The 22,577-nt window shown below is 39.7% G+C and overlaps 1 protein-coding gene and 1 pseudogene across 2 annotated transcripts in view; one reads left to right on the plus strand and one right to left on the minus strand.

Annotated features, from left to right (window-relative positions):
- DSE (dermatan sulfate epimerase) overlaps positions 1 to 22,544 on the minus strand; it is a 150,137-nt gene extending 127,593 nt beyond the window's left edge. The window contains exon 1 of one of the 2 annotated variants that reach the window (XM_027602513.1): positions 22,448 to 22,544. The gene's annotated coding sequence lies outside the window, so the exon portion shown is untranslated. Of the gene's footprint in view, positions 1 to 21,360; positions 22,428 to 22,447 lie in introns of those variants that run through there. The other variant, XM_027602512.2, reaches the window with a different exon arrangement.
- LOC113927005 lies at positions 11,244 to 11,652 on the plus strand (annotated as a pseudogene).
- Positions 22,545 to 22,577: the final 33 nt, after the last annotated feature.

The following is a 22,577-nucleotide window of genomic DNA, read 5'->3' on the forward strand; positions in this document are numbered from 1 at the left end:
TAAAATAAGGGAAAGAGAGAAGACTAGACTGAACCAGCTGAGATGATGACGTCTTCATAGGATGGGAGAGAAGGGCACCCATGGGGGAAATTCAACAGCATTTAGTGTATATTGTGTGCAAAACATAAAGGAAATGAAAACTTGATTCTAGATTGGGACATTTGATGGATGGTGATAAGGATTATAAGATAAATAGATTTTGAGTTTTGTTTGATTTTAGGTTGAAGGAGGAGAACCAGTTTGTTTTTGAATGCTGAGCAGACCTGTAATGTTGGAAACAAGATACAGAGTTCAGATGAAATGTCTAAAATAGAGAAGGATTACCTAAAGAAGATAAACCTAAACAACCAATCTTCTGCTTATCTTTCTATTTCTCGACTGAACCCTGAACACAGCAGATACTTAATAAGGACTGTAGACTGACAACCAGTAGCCTAAGGAAAAGGCAAGGGAGGGCCAAGTTTCCTTCTAGGCAAAGGAGGGCTGGGAAGACTCAGGGGATTTCCCTGTAGAATAGAGGAACCCTTGGCTGGCTCAGTGGGTGGAACATCCAACTCTCCATCTCTGGAGTTTGTGAGTTTGAGCTCTGTGTTGGGTGTAGAGATTACTTAAAATAAATAAATAAATAATATATAAATATTATATTTAATTATTCATTTAACACCTGTTTTCCCTTGCTAGATTGTAAACTCGATGACATCGAATATGTCTGAATTGCTATACTTATATATATATAGAGAGAGAGAGAGAGACACAGAGAGAGGAGAGAGAGAGAGGAACCTATATATTGAATTGAGGAACCTGAGTCAGCAGGCCGGGGCAACTTCTTCCCAGCTGCTGAGAATCAGTCAAACAGGAATTAAGAGGGTGCCAGAAGCACACAATGCTTTGTACCAGGTCCACAATCCCCCATCCAGAATTTCCAAACCCCCAACATTCGGAAAGTATTTTTGTATCTCATTTGGCAGCAAAACCTGACCTGAATTGATTTGAAGCTCTTGGCGGTGTTTCTTTATCCTACTTACTGTGCATATTCATACATTTCTCTGCATGACTATTAACGTGTTTGATAACAAGTGTTGTTTTAGAACTCACTGGGGACAGTGCTTAATATGCACCCTAACTATCTCCTTTCTAAAATCAAAAAAATTCTAAATTTCAAACTCATAGGACTGTAGAGATTTCAGATAAGGAAATGTGAAAGTATATTTGAAAATTTGGGTAAATATTACCTTTGCAACCTAGACTGGCACACTTAAATGAACATTTCACTCATGAAAATGTGAATGGAAGTCATGGAAGTCTCCCTGGACTTTGGCATCTTATATCTGGAACGACAGAGAGGGGCTTCATTTTGCCTGTTCTGACTCATTGTCCATTTCAGCATCTTTGGCTCTCTGCTTCATTCTGTCCCTCAGCATCCATTACAGGCCTTGCTCACCATTGGATCCAAAGCGCTCACTCTTCTTTAGGATATGGTTTTTGCTATTTGATCTCTGACCCTCCTGAACCATAACTGCCTCTAAGAAAAGAGATTATCAACCTCCTTTCCCCTATCCCTCCTCCCCCACCCTCACTGTGCTATGCCCTATGGGACTCATCACCTGTACCTGTCTCCTGCTGCCTCCCCCACACCCTGGGGGTGGGGAAGTGTGCAAAAAGGAATCAGACCAATCAGCCATTCAACCTTCAAGTTGGTCATTTGTTGTCGAATCATTTATTTATTCGTTCATTCAAGAAATATATACTGAAAATCTACAATGTGCCAAATACTATGCTAGGTACTTGAAGTACAGCAATTCAGACATATTTGATGTCATCATCGAGTTTACAATCTAGCAAGGGAAAACAGGTGTTAAATGAATAATTAACTACAATTGTAGTAAGTGCTACAAATGGGGAGGCAGAGTGTAGTGAGAGTGTACAAGGGGAGCTAGGAGAGAAGGGGCCAAACCTGGTGTAGAGGCTCAAGGAAGGGCTCCTGGAGGAAATGACTTTTGAGTTGAGATGAGAAGGATGCAGCCAGGTGAAAAGGGTGAGGGGGCAGGAAGGATGGAGGTGGAGAGAATTCTAGGCAAAGCAACCTGCCTATGAAGGAGGCAAGGCAGGAAGGACCTTGGCCTAAATGTGAGTGTGGAAGCTGTAACCATGGCTAGCGAGGAGAAAGAGAGGGAGCCTAGGGTGACATAAAAGAACTTTGGTCTTTATGTGAAGAGATAATCCACGATTGAGGGGTTTTAAGTAAGGATGTGACCTAGTCAGATACTACTTATCAGACCACTCTGGTTGTGGAGTAGAGAAGGGGAGAGATCAAGAGTGAGTGCATGAGGAACTGAATAAAATTGTTCTTCTCATGACCCTGAGTAAGATTGCACCCTGAACGAGTGGGTTACACAGCCTAGCTCCACATGGGTGAGGCCAGGGTTTCCAGGAAGTCCTGACCATCTTCAAGGAAGAAAAGGTACAAAACTCCCTTTCCAGGTGGGTCCTCCAGACTCCTTTTCACATCCCAGAGTGAAGCCTATCCCAGAAAAGGTTGTCTGCTCTCTCTCTGTACACTCCCACATACATCTACTCTAAAACCTTTCAGCCTAACCACCTCAGTAGTTCAACCACTGTTCCACAACTAAAGAATGCTCTCTCTTAGCATCTTGCTCCATATTTTATGTTTGAATAATATATAAAAATCACAGTTGGGATGATTTCTCCTTTAAGTTTGTTGTCCATCAGTGCTATTTAAACTCTTGAGGAAAGATGGCCGTGAAATTTGCATTAAGAATCATAATCATATGTTATCATGATTCTTCACTCAAATAGAGCAGCATTTACTCTGGCTTACTTCCATACTCCAAGACTTTTATGATGCCTGCTGGCATGAGGAACACTGCTGGAATTCATTCTTGAACAGAATTTTTCCTGAACTGAAACTCTACACTAAAAAGCAGTAAAGGAAACTTGTTACCATTCATTTATTTTGGACTTAGATTCAAAGGGTGCGAGGAATAGGGGAAGGACAATAGTTCTTTGAGACCAGTTAGCAGAAGGCCAAAAATCCCTCATTAGACTTGATAGCTTGAGGCAGAATAGTCAGGAAAGCAATTATGTAAAGTATATCTTTAGCAGGAGGGGAAAGATAAGATAAATACGTGTCATGAGGCATACTAATTGCCAAATATTATAGACGGTCCTTCTGAATTCTAAAATTTCCCCGGTCTTCACTGCTCTGAAATTTTATCAAGAGTGATAAAATTATATATTCAGAAGTTAAAGAAACTTGTACATTTGAAGTTGGGCTTTTTTCTTTCATTTTTGTATTTGTATGAAAATAATATCCAAATATGGAAGGAAATGAGTATTGTACTATTAAGGACTCTTTCATATTCCAAAAATAGTAACAGCCAGCTAAAATGTACCACTTGGAGTACTTAAAATGTACTACTATTCAAACATAACTCTGTTATTTCCAATTGTTCCTCTAATTGTGACTTTGGATCCCACAGGATTCCAGCAACCTCTCAAAGTACAAATGTAGTAGTTTAGCGTTGAATAAAATTTCTGGAAGGTGTGAAGGTCTGAAGGTCTGTCTTTTCTTTATTCTCCATATACTGTACACAACTTCATAAGAAAAATTTGCACTTTTTTCTGGACTAAGATTTATGAATAACTGCCAAATTTAAAAAAGTTTGAACAAAAGCATATTATTAGCAGACTGGCAGTTTATTAAAATTCCACAACTATATTTCCATCTAATGTTCCACATTATCCTTGCCCACAGCCAACCTTCACCAAAAACTAGCAATCTCAGAAAATAGCAAAGTGTTGTTAAGTAACTTTCTTTTAGACCATACTAATTTTACTGGGTCAACTTCAGTTCATAATATACTGTGGAATTATCCATTTCAACATTAATCACTTAAAGATGTGCACTGAAAGATTATCTTGGACCTCTTTGATGAGAAAAAATAAGTTGTGAATAGTTTTGTTCAAGTTTTGAAAATCCTATTTGGTACAAGGTGAGTGAGAGGAACCTCCCTTGTCTCTCTCTCTCTGTTTCTGTCTCTACACCTATACCTAGTCTGTATATATCTAGATCTATCCTCTCTGCTTAAAATGCCTGACTTATTTAGGAGAGAGGAAGCAACCCACCCATATTCTAAAGTAACTTAAACACATACAGTGAGGCTGCTGCATTAGCTGAAAGACTTCATACCACACTGGAAAAAAGCCCAAGTAAAAATGGTAACATCCTCAGACCATGAAAGTAGTTTAGAATTTTGTGTTTATTTCTTCTTCCTAAAAAAACCTTGATGGTCCAACGAGTGAGACATCAAAAATCTATCCAGAACTTGAATTAATATACAGTTGTAACGATACTCAGAACTCTTGTATTTACCCACCTCTCCACTCCCCACAAACGTGGCACATGTTTCTTTCACTTTTTTTCTTCACTCTCTTTGCCATTAAAGCCAGGAATTCAAAAATGAGTAAGTTCTGAAGGGCAGACTCTATAAAACTGACCTAACGTGGCTTACACTCTTAAAAGTTTTGGCCCAGGATAGCCAAATATATACGTTATAATACTTGTAAGATTTATGAGTTCAAATTCTATGAAACTCAAAATCAAGGAATAATTTTTTTTCTTTCCTTTTCTAAGGGGTAATTTTTTAATTCAAGCAGACTTTCAGGATGAGAAAATTTACCTATATTTTTAGTTTACCATGCCTTTGGAGCATTTAGTTTCCTAACAGCTTTCTAAACCCATAATTGTAGGTAGCTTTTAATTGGCTCAAATTATTTATTCTTAAATTGAGGGAGAAACTGCTAATTGTTCCTCAATATTCAGTCTTTTCTTTTGAATTTTAGGTGAGCACAAAACCACATTAGCTAGAGACTAATTTCTGTCTCCCTTGCAAACCAAGTTTTGCCATCGGCATGTGAATATATATGACTGGAATTTTCAGGTCACATTAGAAAACTGCTTGCCTTCATTTCCTCTTTCCCCATATTTATCACTTAATAATCATTACCTATTTTATGAATATTGATACCGTCCTGGGAATAGAAAAGCTAGTAAAAACTGTCCTCATGTTCAACTTGTTTCCAAACTAAGAGGAATTAGTAACAAATAACTAAAACAAAGTAAGTAATCATAATGGATGTACAAACAATGCTAAGGATTCAAAGGAGAAAGATAACATATCTGGCCTGAGGCATCCAAAAAATAATTTATTCAGGAGTTAATAATTGAGAAGGGTGGTAATGAATAAAGTGGGAGAGAATGGCTCCCCTGCCCTGGCCCATCCTCAAAAATGCAGAAAAGTCAAATGCTTCCTGTGAATCTTGACACTGGCACTGAGTTAGCTTACACTATCCTACCAACATTGTGGGTCACAAATGTGTTAAATACTTTACCTGTTTAGCTTTCTATAGCTGCTATAACAAATGACCACAAACTTAGTAGTTTAAAAACAACACAACCTTAATATCCTAGCATTCTGGAGATCAGAAGTCCAAAATGGGTTTCACGGGACCAAACTCAAGGCATGGCAGGGCAGCATTCTTTTCTGCAGCCTGAGGAGGATCCATTTCCTTGCTCTTTCCAGCTTCTAGAATTTGCCCATATTCCTTGGCTAGTGGCTTCTTCCTCCATCTTCATAGCATCTTCAATGCTGATAGAATTCTTCTCACATTGCATCAGGCTGACCTCCCGTTCTGCCTTCCTTTTCTACTTTAAGGAGACTTGTGTTTATATTGGGCCCACCCAGATAATCCAGAAAAATCTCCCTATCTCAAGGTCAGCTGATTAGCAACCTTAATTCCTTCTTGCCATGTAACATTCACAGATTTCCAAGATTAGGAGGATGTGGATGTCTTTGGGAGGCCATTAGTCTGCCTATCACATATAATCTCATTTGATCTATGATTTTGGTAGTAGTGTTAACTCTATAGATAAGAAATGAAGGAACAGAAAGATTAAGGGATTTGCCCATGATTACCAAGCCAATCAGTGGCAGATCAGAATCAAGAACTCAAATATTTCTTACTCTAGGGCCTAAACTTTGATAAAGCGACCAATAATTCAGTGTTAAACAATGGCTAGTCCCAGGTAACTGATCGGTTTTAACACTGAGTTTCCCAGGCCAGGAAAACCCCTCTGTCCCAGGCAAACCACAATGGTTAATCACCTTATCTGAACACTTAACCCAAATCCCTATTACAATAGTTTAGCCAGAATTTATTAAGAGCCTAGTCATCAGAGATCACAACTAAATTCTACAGGGCTCCACAGAGGTGGGATATGGTGCTTCATGAGGCACAGAGATGGCAGAGAAACTCTACCTCTTTCTCCAATTTAACTTTTCCCTGGTTTTGAAAGAGGACTTCAACTACTCCCATTTTGACCTCAGTCTGTACTTTCTAATTGATTAAGAAGAACTTAATTTTCACTCAGGCAAAACCCCTGTAGGCAAAGCATCCCTTAATGGGAACTGAAACTACCCCTCAAGCAATAGGGACTTCCCTGAGCCAACAAGACCCATGACAATGATGACCTGAGTTTTACTGTCCACCTGCATGTACCCACCAACCTTTGTCTCATTTTCCTCATACAAACTTGTATTTTTGGCTAGTCTTTGAAAGCCTAGTCCATTGGCCTCACTGAAATAAATTCCTTTATTGTTTCACCACCACTCAAGTCTCTGCCTTTGGATTTTGTCAGCAGTGAGTGGTCAAACCTGGTCTGCTGGGACCCCTGGAGCCAGGTGCTCTTAGACCCCTGTGACCCAACTAGTTTGATAAAAGGATGCATTTGCTGAAGATGGTCAGATAATTTACTCTAAGAAGATTCATAAGCAGGACCTTGAACACAGATGGGAAAATATACTTCAAGTAGAAAATTTAGAATTTACTAAAATTAGTGGCATAAACTTAGTTCTCCCAGAAACTCACGCTGGGACAGGGATTGGAATGCACTTTGTTTTTTAGGAGAGGATTCCAAGAGACATTTGTGGGGACCGGGGATGAGAAGGAAGGAAGGAAGGAAGGAAGGAAGGAAGGAAGGAAGGAAGGAAGGAAGGAAGGAAGGAAGGAACGAAGGAAGCCAATATAGTGGATGATGATGAGCAGGTTACTGATAAGGACAGCTGGATTACTGATAATGGACAGATCCTACTGGGTCCTTTGAGAAGATGGTGTAGAACATGTATCAGAGTTGCTCCACTGCAGAGGTGAGGCAGCTCGGATTCTGGCCAGGCAGTTGGAAGCCTTCAGCATGCACTGAAATAGTGAATGCCAAGGGGATATGGGCAGAGCACCAATAGTTTTAATTTGCCTATCCAACTCATTTCCTTAGTCTTACTACTTCTCGTAATTTCTACAGTGACAACCCTAGTTCAAGCCACTGTAGCAGCTTCCTCACTGGCTTTCTTGCCTCCACTCTTCCTCCCCACCTGATCCCCACACAATAGCCAAATGCCTTTTCCAAAGTATGAATCCAATTATGTCACCACCACCCTAGCAACAACTCAGATTCTTGTTACCAGCTAGAATCTGGCTTCCTCATAGCCTTCAAAGCCTTACATGGCCTGACTACCCCAACTCTCTGATCTTACCTCCTAAGTAAAGCTTGTAAACCAGTAATAAACATGGTATATTGGAGTTATGTTTACAATATTCCTCTTCTTTTTGTTGATTAGACTTGTCTCAGTCTTTGCTCTGCTCTTTGGTTCCTCTGTTTACAATGCTTTTCCCAGTAGATCCCCTTCTCACCATTCAGGTTTAACTCTAATATCCCCTCCACACAAAGGCCTTTTCTTACTTATTACTTTAGCCCAGTCATTCTTTTCACTGACTTTTCCAGAGCAATTATTGGTCCCTCCAAATATCTTTTTATATGTTTTCATATTTATTGTCTCTGTCTGCACACTATTACGTAAACTCCTAAGGGGCAGTGATTTGGAATGTCTTGTTCAAAGCTATGTTCCCAGTACCTAGAATGGGTTCCTCGCACATACTAGGGATTTCAGAAATATTTTTTACTGAAAAAATGTTTCCAAGATGGATGAAGTTGAATGGGAGGGCTTATCTGTCTTGAATATTGTAAACATAACTCCAATATACCATGTTTATCACTGGTTTACAATAACCATGAAGAGATGATTTGCTAAGCAAAAGCAAAACTGATGAGATTATGGAAAATTTTTCATCAGTGGAGTCCCATTTAATGAAGTTCTATTTTCAGAGAGGCTTGTAATGATGATCATGTTTTAGCTATTTTTAGAATGGAAATAAAATGACAACTTGCAATTTTCTTTCTCCCTTTAAGTAAATCAATTTATAGCTTTGGATTAAAATTATTCTCTTCTAGGATTTAGTCAATGTGTTAAAAAAAATAACTGAAACTAACAGTATTGAAAACCATTATCAATTAACTTCCAGGACGTATGTTATTGCTTTCTGAAAACCTAGACAGCTCCACCTTGTCTAAATCTTTAAGGCTGTTTTTTTTTTGTTTTTTTAAATTTTCTGTATTGTGGTTCCTGTCTTCCTGTTCTACTGTTGACTAATTAGGATGTTGCATCTCAGCTCATTTTATATAAAGACCCAATTAAAAATTTGGAATGAAGCCGGCAAATTTTAAATAGAAAAAAAAATGCACACTGTCAGAGCTCAGCAGGACACTGAGCAGATAGTGAGTCTCAAAGCACTTCAAATACAGCCCAACCCACGTTCCAGCCTTTCTACTCTCCCTTTCCCTACCCCCTACTCCACACCAGCCACCCTGTTTTGTCTACACTTGTTAACACAAGCAGGCTTCCTCCCTCCTGTCTGCCTTTGCCTGGGCTGTTTCCCAGCCTATCTCCCATTCTGTCAGCATCCTCTCTCTCACCTTTCTTCTTCTTTCAAGTCCCAGCTCAAGTTTCCCTCTTCTAGGAAGCTCTCTCCTAACCCCCAGGCACTTGCTGGGTCTTTATTCCTGTGCTCAGTGTTCAGATTATACTTGGTAAAATATGCCTAACATTCCCATTTTGAAACTGCAGTGTAATGATTTATGTCCAAGTCAGCATCCATCCAGCTGCACAATCTTTCAGGTCAAGAACAGCATCTATTCTGGAATCCTCAACACTTACCATATTCACTACAGGAAGTGCCCCCTAAGTAGTTGGTGAATATTCTATTCACTTCACCATACCCCGGGGTTCTAAGAGGGTATGTTCTGCACAAGTTATTTCGCTCTGCAATGGTAATTGGTGATGAAGACTGGGGGTGGGTGGGGTAGGGACTTGTTATGTTCACGTCTCCTCTTTTCCCCTATATTTTCTCCCTTCTGACTTCAGGCTATTTATACTTTGTTCATTTCCCATTCATTCTTTAACTCTGTAACCCTCTGTCCCTCACAGCTACCCAGTTCAGGAACTTTTCTTCCCAGTCTTCGTCTCATTGACATGACTGCACCCCCTGGACCCTAGCATCCTGAAGTCCATTCCTCCCTAGCCTCCTAGGACACCACTCTTCCGGTTCTTCTCCTATCACTAATGCCTACTTTTCGATTCCTCTGTTTGTCCCACCTCACCTGTCTTTCTCATGTCAGTGTTCCACAGACTTTGACTCTTGGGTTTCCTTTCTTCTCTTCTACACGTCTTTCTGTGTTCTCATCCACTCTGATAGTTTCGACTATCACCTATGTTACAGGATTTCTTTTCCTTCGGTGCATGTAGTTCTTGGTCATGTCGCTTCGAAGAATGAAGAGGAAGACCAGACGAAGAGTAGTGGGTAACAAAGCGAAGTTCATTGAGCTACAGTGAAACAAAGTTTACTGAGCGATAGTACAAAGCTCCCAATGAGGGAGGGGACCTGAGAGGGTTGGTTTGCCAATTGGTGTTTAAATCCAGGGGTTTTTATGGGCTCTTCGGTGTGGGCTGTTTTAATCTGATTAACCCCCAAGAACCTGTCATCCAATCAGGTTTTTGTCCACGCACTCATCTACCTATCAGGTAGTGGTCTGCCTGGGAAAGGGCGGAAGGCTCCTTCCAGGGTGGTGTTTTGTAGCCTTGGGGACCAAGAGGGTGGTGGACACCACTGCCCTAAGGCATGCTGGCCAGCGCAGGCCACCAGATCAAGCAGTTTGTTTAAATATCCCACTGGCTATTGAGCTGGCCCCCAGGCCTGGGTTAGGATGTCCAAGGCCATTCCCTTCCTTTTTGTCACATAGAAGTTTTAAGTCTTCCAGTAGGAAGACTTAAAGCTAGGGCACTGAAGTAAAGCCTAGAATAACAGCACGGGGTCTTTTTCCTTTTAAGGGTAGTTCTCCTCTTAGAATGGGGGTGGGGGGCCTTGTCCCTGCCTGCCTTTCTTCCAACTATCCTTTATTACCTATATATTAATGACTTCCAAATCTATCTGTAGACCCTGGTGTGAATCAGACTAATGCCATCTTGGACAAATCTGCCATGATGACCAGTTTGTGACCTGAAACCTTCTTGAGCATGCCCTCCTTCCCCTCCCCCCCCATTCTTTTGTTCCACCACACACTTAAGTACACCTTCAGGGCAGAATATCCTTGATCTACCCTGGAGATATGACTATTCTTAAACAGTCTCCTCTTGGATGGTCCCTCAACATGTACTCCTAGCCCTTAAGGCTATAAAAGAGATCTTAAAGGAGGTTGGGTTGTGGAGATCTGCTTGTCTTGTGGCAGCCCAAGACATGCTTCTATCCATAAGTTACCTTAATAAAAACCATTTCCAGTCAAGCTGGACTTGTAAGCCTTTTTCTTTGGTCTTCTATCTCATTTGGCCTTTGGAGGTCATTTGCATATACCTCCCTTTCACAGAACAACCCTACTCTTCTGACCTACAAATGCCCAAATCTATTTTCCCATATCTCTAATGGGCTGCCCCAGATTCACAATGAAACTCCCCTTGTCTGTAATTGAACTTGTGATGTCTTCCCTCCCATTATAACCTGATCATAATCTGGTCGTCTTCCTATATTCCATAGCTCATTCACAGTTCCACTCATTCCTGTTGTCCAAACAGAAACAAACTCCTCGCCCATCTGCATATCTAGTTTTAGTCAATTCTTTTATTATTTCTCTTAAATATTCTGTTCTGTCACTACCACATTTCTGAAGATACTTTCGTCAATCTTTGCCTGAGTTACTATAACACTTTGAAACTAATTTCCCAGCCTTTAATCATACAACCTTCAAGCCTTTTTCCATGCAGCAGTTAATGTTATTTTCTATGATCCTGCAGCAGCCGCTGGAATGAGGCCCCCCAGGTCAGGCCCAGGGCTACCCAGGGACGCCCCAGACCCGGGACGTGAGCTCCCCTCTCCGAAGAGCTGTGCCCATGAGCACCAAGCGGTGCCTGGAGGGGGAGCAGGAGACCCTGCGCAAACAGTGCCTTTCTGAAGAGAACATGGCCCCCCACTTCCCTGGATTCAGCCTGCACAATGACCCCCCCTTACTGCAGCTCCCCCATGACTTCCCCCCATCTCTGCCCCTACTCAGGCAGGAGCCCTTGCTCTGAGCTGCTTCTCTGGCACTGTCCTGGGAACCTGATTCCCCAGGCCCTCCAGCTGCTGAGGCTAGGGGACACCCCCACCCCCTACTACCCTGCAACCCAAGCTGGGGAGATAATGGAGCTCTGAGTGCTGGTGGGCAGTAGTTCTGCCCACCTTACTTCTTCCCCACAACAGAGAAGACCAGCATACACACTAAGGGACCAGCTGTCCTGAATATTCTTTAGACCAGGCCACTGGGCCCCAGGACCTACTCTCAACAGAGGAGGACACTGAATCCCACAGAGCCCTGGGGTGAGAGGTGCAGGAGGGACAGGATCCCGGGAAGGGAGGCATTCCCCCCAGAACTGAATAAAGATTGCTGAGAAAAAAAAATTGTTATTTTCTGACACATCTATGTCCGTTCCCTGTTTAAAAACCTACAATATCCTCTACTGGTCACAGGATTTTAAAACACATACTTAAAAATTAACAAGTGAGGAAACAACAAATGTTGGTGAGGATGCGGAGAAAGGGGAACCCTCCTACACTGTCGGTGGGAATGCAAGCTGGTGCAGCCACTCTGGAAAACAGTATGGAGGTTCCCCAAGAAGTTAAAAATAGAGCTACCCTATGACCCAGTACTTGTACTACTAGGTATTTACCCAAAGGATACAAATGTTGTGATCCAAAGGGGCACCTGCACCCCATTGTTTATAGCAGCAATGTCCACAATAGCCAAACTGTGGAAAGAGCCCAGATGTTCATCAAAAGATGAATGGATAAAGAAGATGTGCTATATATACACAATGGAATATTACGCAGCCATCAAAAAGGATGACTTCTTACCATTTGCAACAACGTGGATAGAACTGAGGGTATTAAGCTAAGCGAAAGAAGTCAATCAGAGAAAGACAATTATCATATGGTTTCACTTATATGTGGAATTTAAGAAACAAAACATATTCATAGGGGAAAGGAGGGAAAAATAAAATAAGACGAAATCAGAGAGGAAGACAAACCATAAGAGATTCTTTTTTTTTTTTAAGATTTTATTTTATTATTTATTTGAGAGAGAGAGAATGAGAGATAGAGAGCACGAGAGGGAAGAGGGTCAGAGGGAGAAGCAGACTCCCCGCAGAGCAGGGAGCCTGATGCGGGACTCGATCCCGGGACTCCAGGATCATGACCTGAGCTGAAGGCAGTCGCTTAACCAACTGAGCCACCCAGGCGCCCCATAAGAGATTCTTAATCAAAGGAAACAAACTGCGGGTTGCTGGAGGGGAGGTGGGTGTGGGGATGGGGTAACTGGGTGATGGGCATTAAGGAGGGCATGTGATGTAATAAGCACTGGGTGTTATATGCAACTGATGAATAACTGAACTCTACATCTGAAACTAATGATACACTATACGTTAATTAATTGGATTTAAATAAGATAAAAAAACGTATATTATGTATTATGCACATAAAATAATAACTCTCTCTCACCCACAAACAAGGCGCTTAGCCATCAGATTCGATTTTACCTAACCATCCCCGCCCACTAATGGCCTTATCTTTCAGCCGTTCCTCAAGCTGTCTGGGCTCTGGCTTGCATCTGGGTTCTTCCTGAGGGTGTTCCATCAGCACTGAATCAACAATTTCACTGTGGTTGAACTGTGAAAGTGTTCTCTCTTTGGGAGAGAAGTAAGCAGTTAAGACGATCCCTCTGTTGTTTAAATCAAGGAAAGGTTTCCAACATGGGTAGATACATGTTAGGTAGGAAGGATGCATATTTCCTTTCTCTTCTTAGGGTGAATTATCAAGAATCATTTCTAAATTGGACTTAATATATTATTTCCTGAAAACAAACTTTTATTTTTAAAACTTCCTCCTGAGTATAGAATAGTAAAAACTAGTGAAATATTTATTGGTTGGAGCTCTTTTATCCTTGAGTTCATTCATCAGCAATTGAAATCTCTGAACCCCACGTGTAAGAATCTGGAAATGCTGTTAAGTTAGAAATATCAGTGGTAGCAGGAGGTATTGTTTTTTAAATCTGCCCCACATTTAATAAATGCTTCCACTGAGGGTACTTGTCTCCTAAAAGCCATAAGTTCTGTTTAGATTAAGATATTGAAGTTCCCATGGCTGTATAAGTTAGCCTTCAATGTGGAATCGTTCAATCAATGTAGCCAACATTGCATAAAAGTCCTCTGGGTGCTACAGAAGACACAAACCCTAGAAAAAAGTTATCAGGAAACAGGCAGCAGTTCTTGAGTTCCCTGGTTACTGTTAAAGATTTTGAGAAATCAGAAAAGCAACATGGCAGAGTAGGAAGAGCTCTGAAGTTAGGCAAACTGGGTTTATATCCATACTCCATTACTTACAAGCTAGGTAACTTTAGGCAAGTCACTTGACCTGAGATTACCTAATCTGGATAGTAAGGTGAATTCTACTTAATGTCATAGAAGGGATGAGAACATTTCTTTTTTTTTAAGATTTTTTATTTATTTATTTGACAGAGGGAGACACAGTGAGAGAGGGAACACAAGCAGGGGGAGTGGGAGAGGGAGAAGCAGGCTTCCCGTGGAGCAGGGAGCCCGATGCGGGGCTCGATCTCAGGACCCTGAGATCATGACCTGAGCTGAAGACAGAAGCTTAACGACTGAGCCACCCAGGCGCCCCAGGGATGAGAACATTTCTATTAGTGGCCAAATGAATGAATGATGGTCTCTTTCCAAATCAACTTTTCACATTTTAAAAATAGATGTGCGTAGTATGGCTTGCTTACAAACCAAAGGAAGTTGCAATATAGTATTAGAGCCAAAGAATTCACAAGTCAGAGTTCTCAGCTAACAGATGAAGTGTTATAACAAAGTATCAAGTTAGATACTATATTATGCACTTTTCATACTGAATTAATTTTTATGTGGAAAGCAGTAAATGACTTAGATGAAACTTGTTTTAAAACAAGAGGATTGGGGCGCCTGGGTGGCTCAGTTGGTTAAGAGACTGCCTTCGGCTCAGGTCATGATCCTGGAGTCCTGGGATGGAGTCCCGTGTCGGTCTCCCTGCTCGGCAGGGAGTCTGCTTCTCCCTCTGACCCTCTTCCCTCTCGTGCTCTCTATCTCATTCTCTCTCTCTTAAATAAATAAATAAAGTCTTAAAAAAAAAAAAAACAAGAGGATTGTTTTGTTTTGTTTTTATCATGGAAGTTTGTTGTAAAAAAGGTTTTTGACCTTGGGACTCTACAAAAACAAAATTACACTATTTTTGTAAGATTATATATGAGGCTTTGGAGTTTTAAGGAACAGGACAACGCAAATTCATGGGAACAATACTTAAAGGATTTAGCTACTTATCTGAACTTCATACTATCTAGAAAATGCATAGAAATATTTTCCCTTGGATGAAATTTCTTAACCTTAGGATTTTGAGATGTTTTCAAATATAAAAGTCACATTTATTAAATGGCTTGACAGTTCACTTTTGGTATTGTACCAAGTAAATTACCATGACTCACACTGATATGAAAATTCCTCATAATTATTTTCATTAATTGTTTCACATTATTTTCATTTTATTTTAAATTATTTCACTTTACTAAAAGTACAGTAGGGGCTTGTCCCACTAAGCATAAATTTTATTGGTTATTTAAATGATTAACCTAGGGGCCCCTGGGTGGCTCAGTCAGTTAAGCGGCTACCTTCGGCTCAGGTCATGATCCCATGATCCCTGCTGAGCAGGGAGCCCACTTCTCCCTCTCTCTCTCTCTCTCTGCCTACTTGTGCTCTGTCAAATAAATAAAATCTTTTTAAAAAATGCTAACTGAAAGGATGAACTTTAATAAGTGATTTTTTTTCTTTAAGACTTTTATAGAGTATAGGCCTGCTATAACTGTGGAATGGCATTTTAGTACCAGCAAGCCTCCTTTTTCCCACAACCTGAAGATACTATCTGTCTAAAATGCGTTGTTTAATAGAACTTTCTTCCATGCATGCTTTCCAAGAGTGGCCAATAGTCAGATGTTGCTCCGGAGTTCTTACAATGTGGTCAGTGTGACTGATGAACTGAATTTTTAATTTTAATTAATTTAAACTTAAATAGGCACATGTGGCTAGTGGCTACTGTAATGGACAGTACAGGTCTAGAATGCATGTTGAAATAGCTGGAGCAGTAAACAAGTGTGATTACCATGCCCTCATTCCCACCTATTTTTCATGTTGTTCAGTTCTTAACCTATAGCAGAGTCCAATTCAAGTCTCATTTCCTGGATGAAGTTTTCACTGACCACTCTAATACACATGGATGTCTTTATTGTCTGAATCCTAAATACAATTTTTAGAATGGAATTTAGTGCCTGACTGAAACTTGTAAATAGTTTAATTTTAATATATGTAAGTTTTATTAGCATAAAACAATACAAATAATACTGTTACCTTTTATTCATTGAAAGCTTACAGTGCTAAACTTTACACATATCTTATTTCATCTTCCTAACAGGCTGGTAAAGTATGTATCATAATCTCTATTTAGGGGCACATGGGTGGCTCAGTCGGTTAAGTGTCTGCCTTCAGCTTAGATGATGATCTCAGGGTCCTGGGATCAAGCCCCACCTCAGGCTCCCTGCTCAGCAGGGAGTCTGCTTCTCCCTCTCCCTCTGCCCCTCTTCACTGCTCGTGCTTTCTTACTCTTTCAGATAAATAAATAAAATCTTAAAACAATCTCTATTTAACATAGAGATTCACTGGCTCAGAGAGATGAAGTGACTTGCCTGGGTTAAACAGTGAGTGACAGAGCTGGAACTTGAAACCAGGTCCATGACTAGTCTACACAGGTAGGGACCTTGTTGGAGTAGGTAGGGTCTTATGAGATATTTTGGCCTGATTTGATTATTAGAAGTCATCATAACAAATCTAAGCCCTATTTGAGAAGACTACTTTATAACAATTACAGCATAATGGGAGTGAAAGATTATGATTCAATTTAACTTACAGGAGTATTTCATTTATAGTGAAAGACCATTCCAAAGTTCACATCACTTTCTTAAAGACCAGTTGCTCCCTCTAGTGAAAAATCAATGCGAATACCATGCCCACTAAGTAACAGATTCTCAGTAGATGTACCCTCCTTTGGCGTGTATTAGAAATTTGTGGAGGTGTATTCTGGCTATTAAAAAGAATGTTATTTGCTTTCATTAGGTAGTGTCAGGAATATATACCAACAGTAAGTCCTTAACAACAACAAAATTGTCCCACTGCAGAGAGGGAAAACCACCTGTATTTATTTATGTGAGCCTGGAATTTAACATCATTTTACATTAAAAATGAAATATGTTTGCACTGTTTTACTATGCAGTGAATATTCCAGGAAGGAAACTATGGCATTTTATCTAATTTGAGACATTATCAATTGTAAAATATACTATTATTTAAATATCACCAAGACAGAAAAAAAGAAAAATATTGCCAATTAAACTATGACACAATGCATTTTTATACATAATTTTTACTCTATCTTTCAAAAGCTCTTTTAGACTTTATTTAGATGTAAATCAACTATCACACTTGGGCATATATAAAAGGAAAAACAAAAGCAAAATAAATTATTAGGGTATTTCTAAAATTTCCTCATATTCAGAAAATTTTCTGCAACAGTTTTTGACTCAGAGTTGTCAGTATCCATGTTTTTCCAAACAATATTATCCTCCCTATGTTCAACTACTTTGGTGTTGCTATATTTCTTAAAACGGTGCTCAACTCTTGTATCTATGATTTTCTTCAAGGACAAAGACATCAATTATTTAAGTTTTGATGTTGGCACTTTTCTGAGACTTCCAGAGAGACTGATGGAAAGTTTTCAAACTACAGGTTGTATCCCTTTTTCAGATGGTCTTTAAAGTCTGTCCAGAATGAAATCAGTAACAACTAAGTTCTCACATGCTCAGGCGATGACAACAACGTCATGACTGACACCTGGCTGATAGTGCTTATTAGACATATTTTGGTTGTAGAAATATGAAAATGTATTTTTCTTTAACCTTTTTCTGGTGAAAATGTATTTTTTTACAATAGAAGAAATATGGAGCCATGGCAATCTTGGGGAACTCTTCCTTTTTCTTTTCCAGAACTTAACCGACATTTGGTCACCGGAATGCTACTCAGGATATATGAGTCACAAGTAAAACCTACCTATATCAGTCTCCATCCATGGTGATTACAACAACAGGTGTAACTTTCTAACTACTTGTCATTTCTTATAATGTGGGCATGATAATGCCTTTGCATATTGAAACAGATACTATTATAAATTAATTTTACTTCTCTTTTATATCAGAGTCAAGTCATTACATTTATGTTTTTCTATTAATTTGTGTAGGTGGGTTACATTATTCATTAATTTCATGTCAAGAAAGTAAAGACTAATTTGCTAAAAAAGATGATAGGGGTCTGATGGGGTTTACAAAATACTGAATTTAGGTATTACAATTAACCACTTTTCCTCTAAACAGAAAGCAAATCCTGGCATACTTTCCTAACAAATATTAATATGCTTGTGGATAGGGGAATGGATAGGAGGCAGATAAATGTGTATTAATTCAACATTAAGTGAGGATAGTTTTATGTTTTTATTTTAGGGAATAACTTCACATTTTGTACAGAGAGCAAAGTTCTTCAGTTAAACTACCTAGATCCAAATCACGGGTCTATCATTTTTTAAAAGATTTTATTTATTTATCCAAGAGACAGAGAGAGAGATCGAGAAAGAGAGAGAGAAATCACGAGCAGAGGGGGAGGGGTAGAGGGAGCAGCAGACTCCCCACTGAGCAGGGAGCCTGACGCAGGACTTGATCCCAGGACCCTGGGATCATAACCTGAGCCAAAGGCAGACGCTTAACTGACTGAGCCACTGAGGCGCCCCTTGTTTGTTTGTTTCTTTATTTATTTAGTGCAAGCAAGGAGTGGGGTAGAGGGAGAGAGATTCTCAAGTAAACTGCTCATTGAGCGTGGAGCCCAATGCAGGGCTTGATCCCATGACCCTGAGAACATGACCTGAGTCAAAATCAAGAGTTGGATGCTTAACTGATGGAGCCACCCAGGTGCTCCGAGTCTACCATTTTTTATGCCTTTTTGGATGAGTAACTCAGTCTCTCTTTGCCTCAGTTCCCTAGTGAGTAAAATAAAGGTCATAATAGCACTAACTGACAGGGTTCTTTATAAGAACTAAATGATACAATACATGGGATGGTGTTTACAACAGTGGCCAGTACATCAGAAGCAGTAAATACATGAAACCTATAATTACAACCATAAAACTTACCTTTCTGCAAAACAAAAATGTCTGAACTTCTGCTAAACTCCTTATCACCTGAGAAATCATTCCTGAAGAATCTGTGATTCTTTGATATGATGCAAAATAACTTCATGCTTTTTGTGAATATTTTCTCACAGAACCATATTAGAAAAGATTAGATTACCTTTTGAGTAGTGAGGTTTATTGCAAATTGCCACAGGAATGCTCTGTAATGTACAAATATGTCTTATATTAAAAAATGCAAAAAGGGTACTGAGTATTATACAGGACTGATGAATCACTGAACTCTCCCTCTGAAACTAATAATACACTACATGTTAATTAATTGCATTTAAATTTTAAAAAATGCAAAAAGGTAATATATGAAGCAGAGCCAAAATATACTCCCCCATAAAATAAAATGTACTGCCAGTACAGACACACTGTTAGTTTTTGTAAGATGATTTAAAGTTTTCTTGTTTTTTTTTTTAAAGATTTTATTTATTTATTTGACAGAGAGAGAGACACAGCAAGAGAGGGAACATAAGCAGGGGGAGTGGGAGAGGGAGAAGCAGGCTCCCTGCTGAGCCGGGAGCCTGATGTGGGGCTCTATCCTAGGACCCTGGGATCATGACCTGAGCCGAAGGCAGACGCTTAACCATCTGAGCCACCCAGGTGCCCCTTGCCTTCTGTTTTTAAGCAGAAGACTCTATTGCCAGGCTTTCACCAGAACTAGATGTGGCTTTATTTGTCAAAAGCACTATTATGATGTCTGCAAGTGTGTCAGTTAGTGCTCTAACTGATAATGTTAGGAACAACTCCAGTGATAGATGGTGCATATAAATGTAATCAGGATTCTGGTGAGTCTAAGTGTTGAGACCTTCTCTTACTATAAGTACATTTGGAAAAGCCATGATATGGGATATTTGGTTGAATATATACAGAAAATGAGGAAAAACTTAAATTTCTCCTCATTTTAATTGTCTGAAAGTCACAGTAGGGAAATGATATGGTGAAAACCCCTCATTATAGAAGATGGAGAGTGTAAGTTACAATCACTTTTGAATAAGAGAAGGTCCAGCGAGAAATAAGGATTTAGAGGGAAAAGCAGATTTGTGTATTCTATGCCACTTTTTTTTTTTTTTTTTTTTTTTAAGAAAGAATCCTTTCATGGAAGAAAGAGCTGCTTAGGATTTCAATCTGCACCAAGTTTCACGTGCTCAAGGAGTTACTTCGCCATGCAGGAAAAAAAAATATGGTTACTATTTGCCACAGAAGATTGTACTTAATATATTAATAGTATTATTTGCAGCTAATACTTGGAGAAGTTTTTCCTTATCTTTTTGAACCTAAAGTCTTAAAAAGAATATGTGTTTCTTTTACATGACACAGTCATCTTGCTATCTAAAACATTCTCTTTTTCGGCAGATACTGTTCATTCTCTAAGACCCTATCACAAACCTATCTTGCTTTAGAATGTGCTAGGCATTTTGTATGTATTAAATTGTCAAATTTTATAAAAGAGGAAACAATAACTGAGAGATTAACTAACTTAACCAAGATCATACATAAAAACTCTTAAATTCCTCCTCCTTTCTCCTAGGGGCAACTTTCTTGAACCACTCTATGACTCATTAATCTTCCTGCTCTGAATTCCTACAACTCTTTTTATGAGCTGTGCCATGCAACTGAGCACTTAATTATACTCGTCCTCTTAGTGACTCTGGTTGTTTCATGCATGTCAGTCTCAGTATTCCAGCATCCCAGCATCATCAGTGGGAGGGGACAGAGTTGCTTCTTCTTTTGCATTTACTCAGCATAGCAGGGAGCTGAGATTTTAGTAGACCCTTAATGAGAGTTGTTGATTTGAATAAAACAAAACTTTAGGGGCGCCTGGGCGGCTCAGTCGGCATATTAGAGTAATAAAAGTTTCCACTTTGGGCCAAGTTAGATTATTCCAGTTCCAAGACAGAGGATGATTTCATGGCAATAAGAAAGAAGCGGGCCTTGTGGAAAATTCCATTATTCATTCTTATCTACAAGAGTAATTGTCAGCCAAACACCAAATACCAGGAGGAGAAACTATTCTGTTCATTTGTTCCTGTATTTAACATTCTAATAATATAACACTGTGCAAGGCAGTGTGCTAGGTACTAGTAAACAGTGGTAAACAAAACTATGACCCTGTCCTTCTGGAGTTCACCGTCTTGTCAAATATCTTTTGTGGTAGGTTTTGCCTTTAATTTTCTCTTTCTGGCTATTGCCTAATTCTGGTCTCAATAACTAAGAGGCTTAGGATATGATACATCACAGCTGTTGGGCAGGAGGCAGGAGCTCAGAGAAAGCAGTGGGCAAGGACGAAGGAGCTGCTGCTAGGAAAAACATGACACACACAGAGATGCAACCAAACTTCAATCCAAGCAGTATTCATTTCCTATTGCTTTAGTAACAAATTACCACAAACTTAGTAGTTTAAAACCACACAAATTAATTTTTTTATATTCTGGAGATTAGACATCATAAAGATGTTGGCAGTGCTGCATTCCTTTGGAGGCTCTATGGGAGAATCTATTTCCTTACCTTTCCAGATTCTAGAGGCTGCCTTTATTCCTTGGATCCTGGTTTCCTTCCTCCATCTTCAAAGTCCGCAGCACAGCACCTTCAAATCTCTCTCTTTTTCTCCCCTCTGCTTTGATTGTCATATAGTCAAAGACTGACACTCCAACCTCCTTCTTATAAGGACCATTGTAATTACATGGGTCCCACCTGGATAATCCAGCATAATCTTCCCATCTTCAGATCCTTAACTTAACCATGTCTGCAAAGTCCCTTTTGCCACAGAAGAGAACATATTCACAGGTTCTGATGATTAGGAGGAGGACATCTTTGGGGGCCATTATTAAAATAGCCTACAATCCAAAGCAAAGCAAATAGAAAAAAAGGCCTGTTTTGCACCTTGAGTCAACTAACTGCACACTGGCATTCTGCAAGTTTGTTTTCTACTTCGACTATCTTGATTATCCATTTTAATTAGCTTTTCGTTATAAAAATGGTGGCGGGACGTCCCCCGCTGGTATTTCTCTGAGGCCTTGTAACTCTCTCACACCAGTTTTCTTCACAAGTCAACAAACTAAAACAACCAGAGACACTGGCATCCTTCTTAAGTTCTATGAACTGACTGCCATGAATACATACTTCAATAGGGCCAACCTTTCCCACCTCTCTGCAGAACTAAATTCGGGATTACATTATTGGACTGAAATAGCTTTTCTAATTTCCTGCGGTGAGGAGCCACGAAGCAAGATTCAGCGAATTGACCCTGGCTTAATTCCTGCAGGCATTATGTAGCACAAACTCTTCTTTGAGGCAGAGTATAAATTTAGAACTAGCAAGGAATACTATGCGTCACTTTAGTGGTAAAAAGCTGCGGAGTAGTTTTTTCCCCCAGTAATGTTAGAGGTCAGTGATTTCTACTTGAGAAAAGAGAAATAATTTGCTATTCAAGTTAGTTTAAAAATAAAGAGGTTTTTGCTCCTGGCTATTACAGGGTAACAAGGAATAGATTTACCTTCCTGCCTGAAAAATACTTAAGCAAAATCAGTAAAACATGTTTTCAGACAACAACTGGCAGTGCTGTGCTGTGATCGCTACAATTACCCCAGCTTACATGCTGGAGGCAGTTTCCAGAGGCATCCTCCCCGCCTTCAGTCTCTGAGTCCGAAACACATTAACGTAAGTCAAATTACGGCTTCACCCCACTAAATTCACAGAAGTGAAACTACGATAAGCTAGGACGG

This window comes from Zalophus californianus, chromosome 7, assembly GCF_009762305.2.
Source record: "Zalophus californianus isolate mZalCal1 chromosome 7, mZalCal1.pri.v2, whole genome shotgun sequence".
Classification (NCBI taxonomy): Eukaryota; Metazoa; Chordata; class Mammalia; order Carnivora; family Otariidae; genus Zalophus; species Zalophus californianus.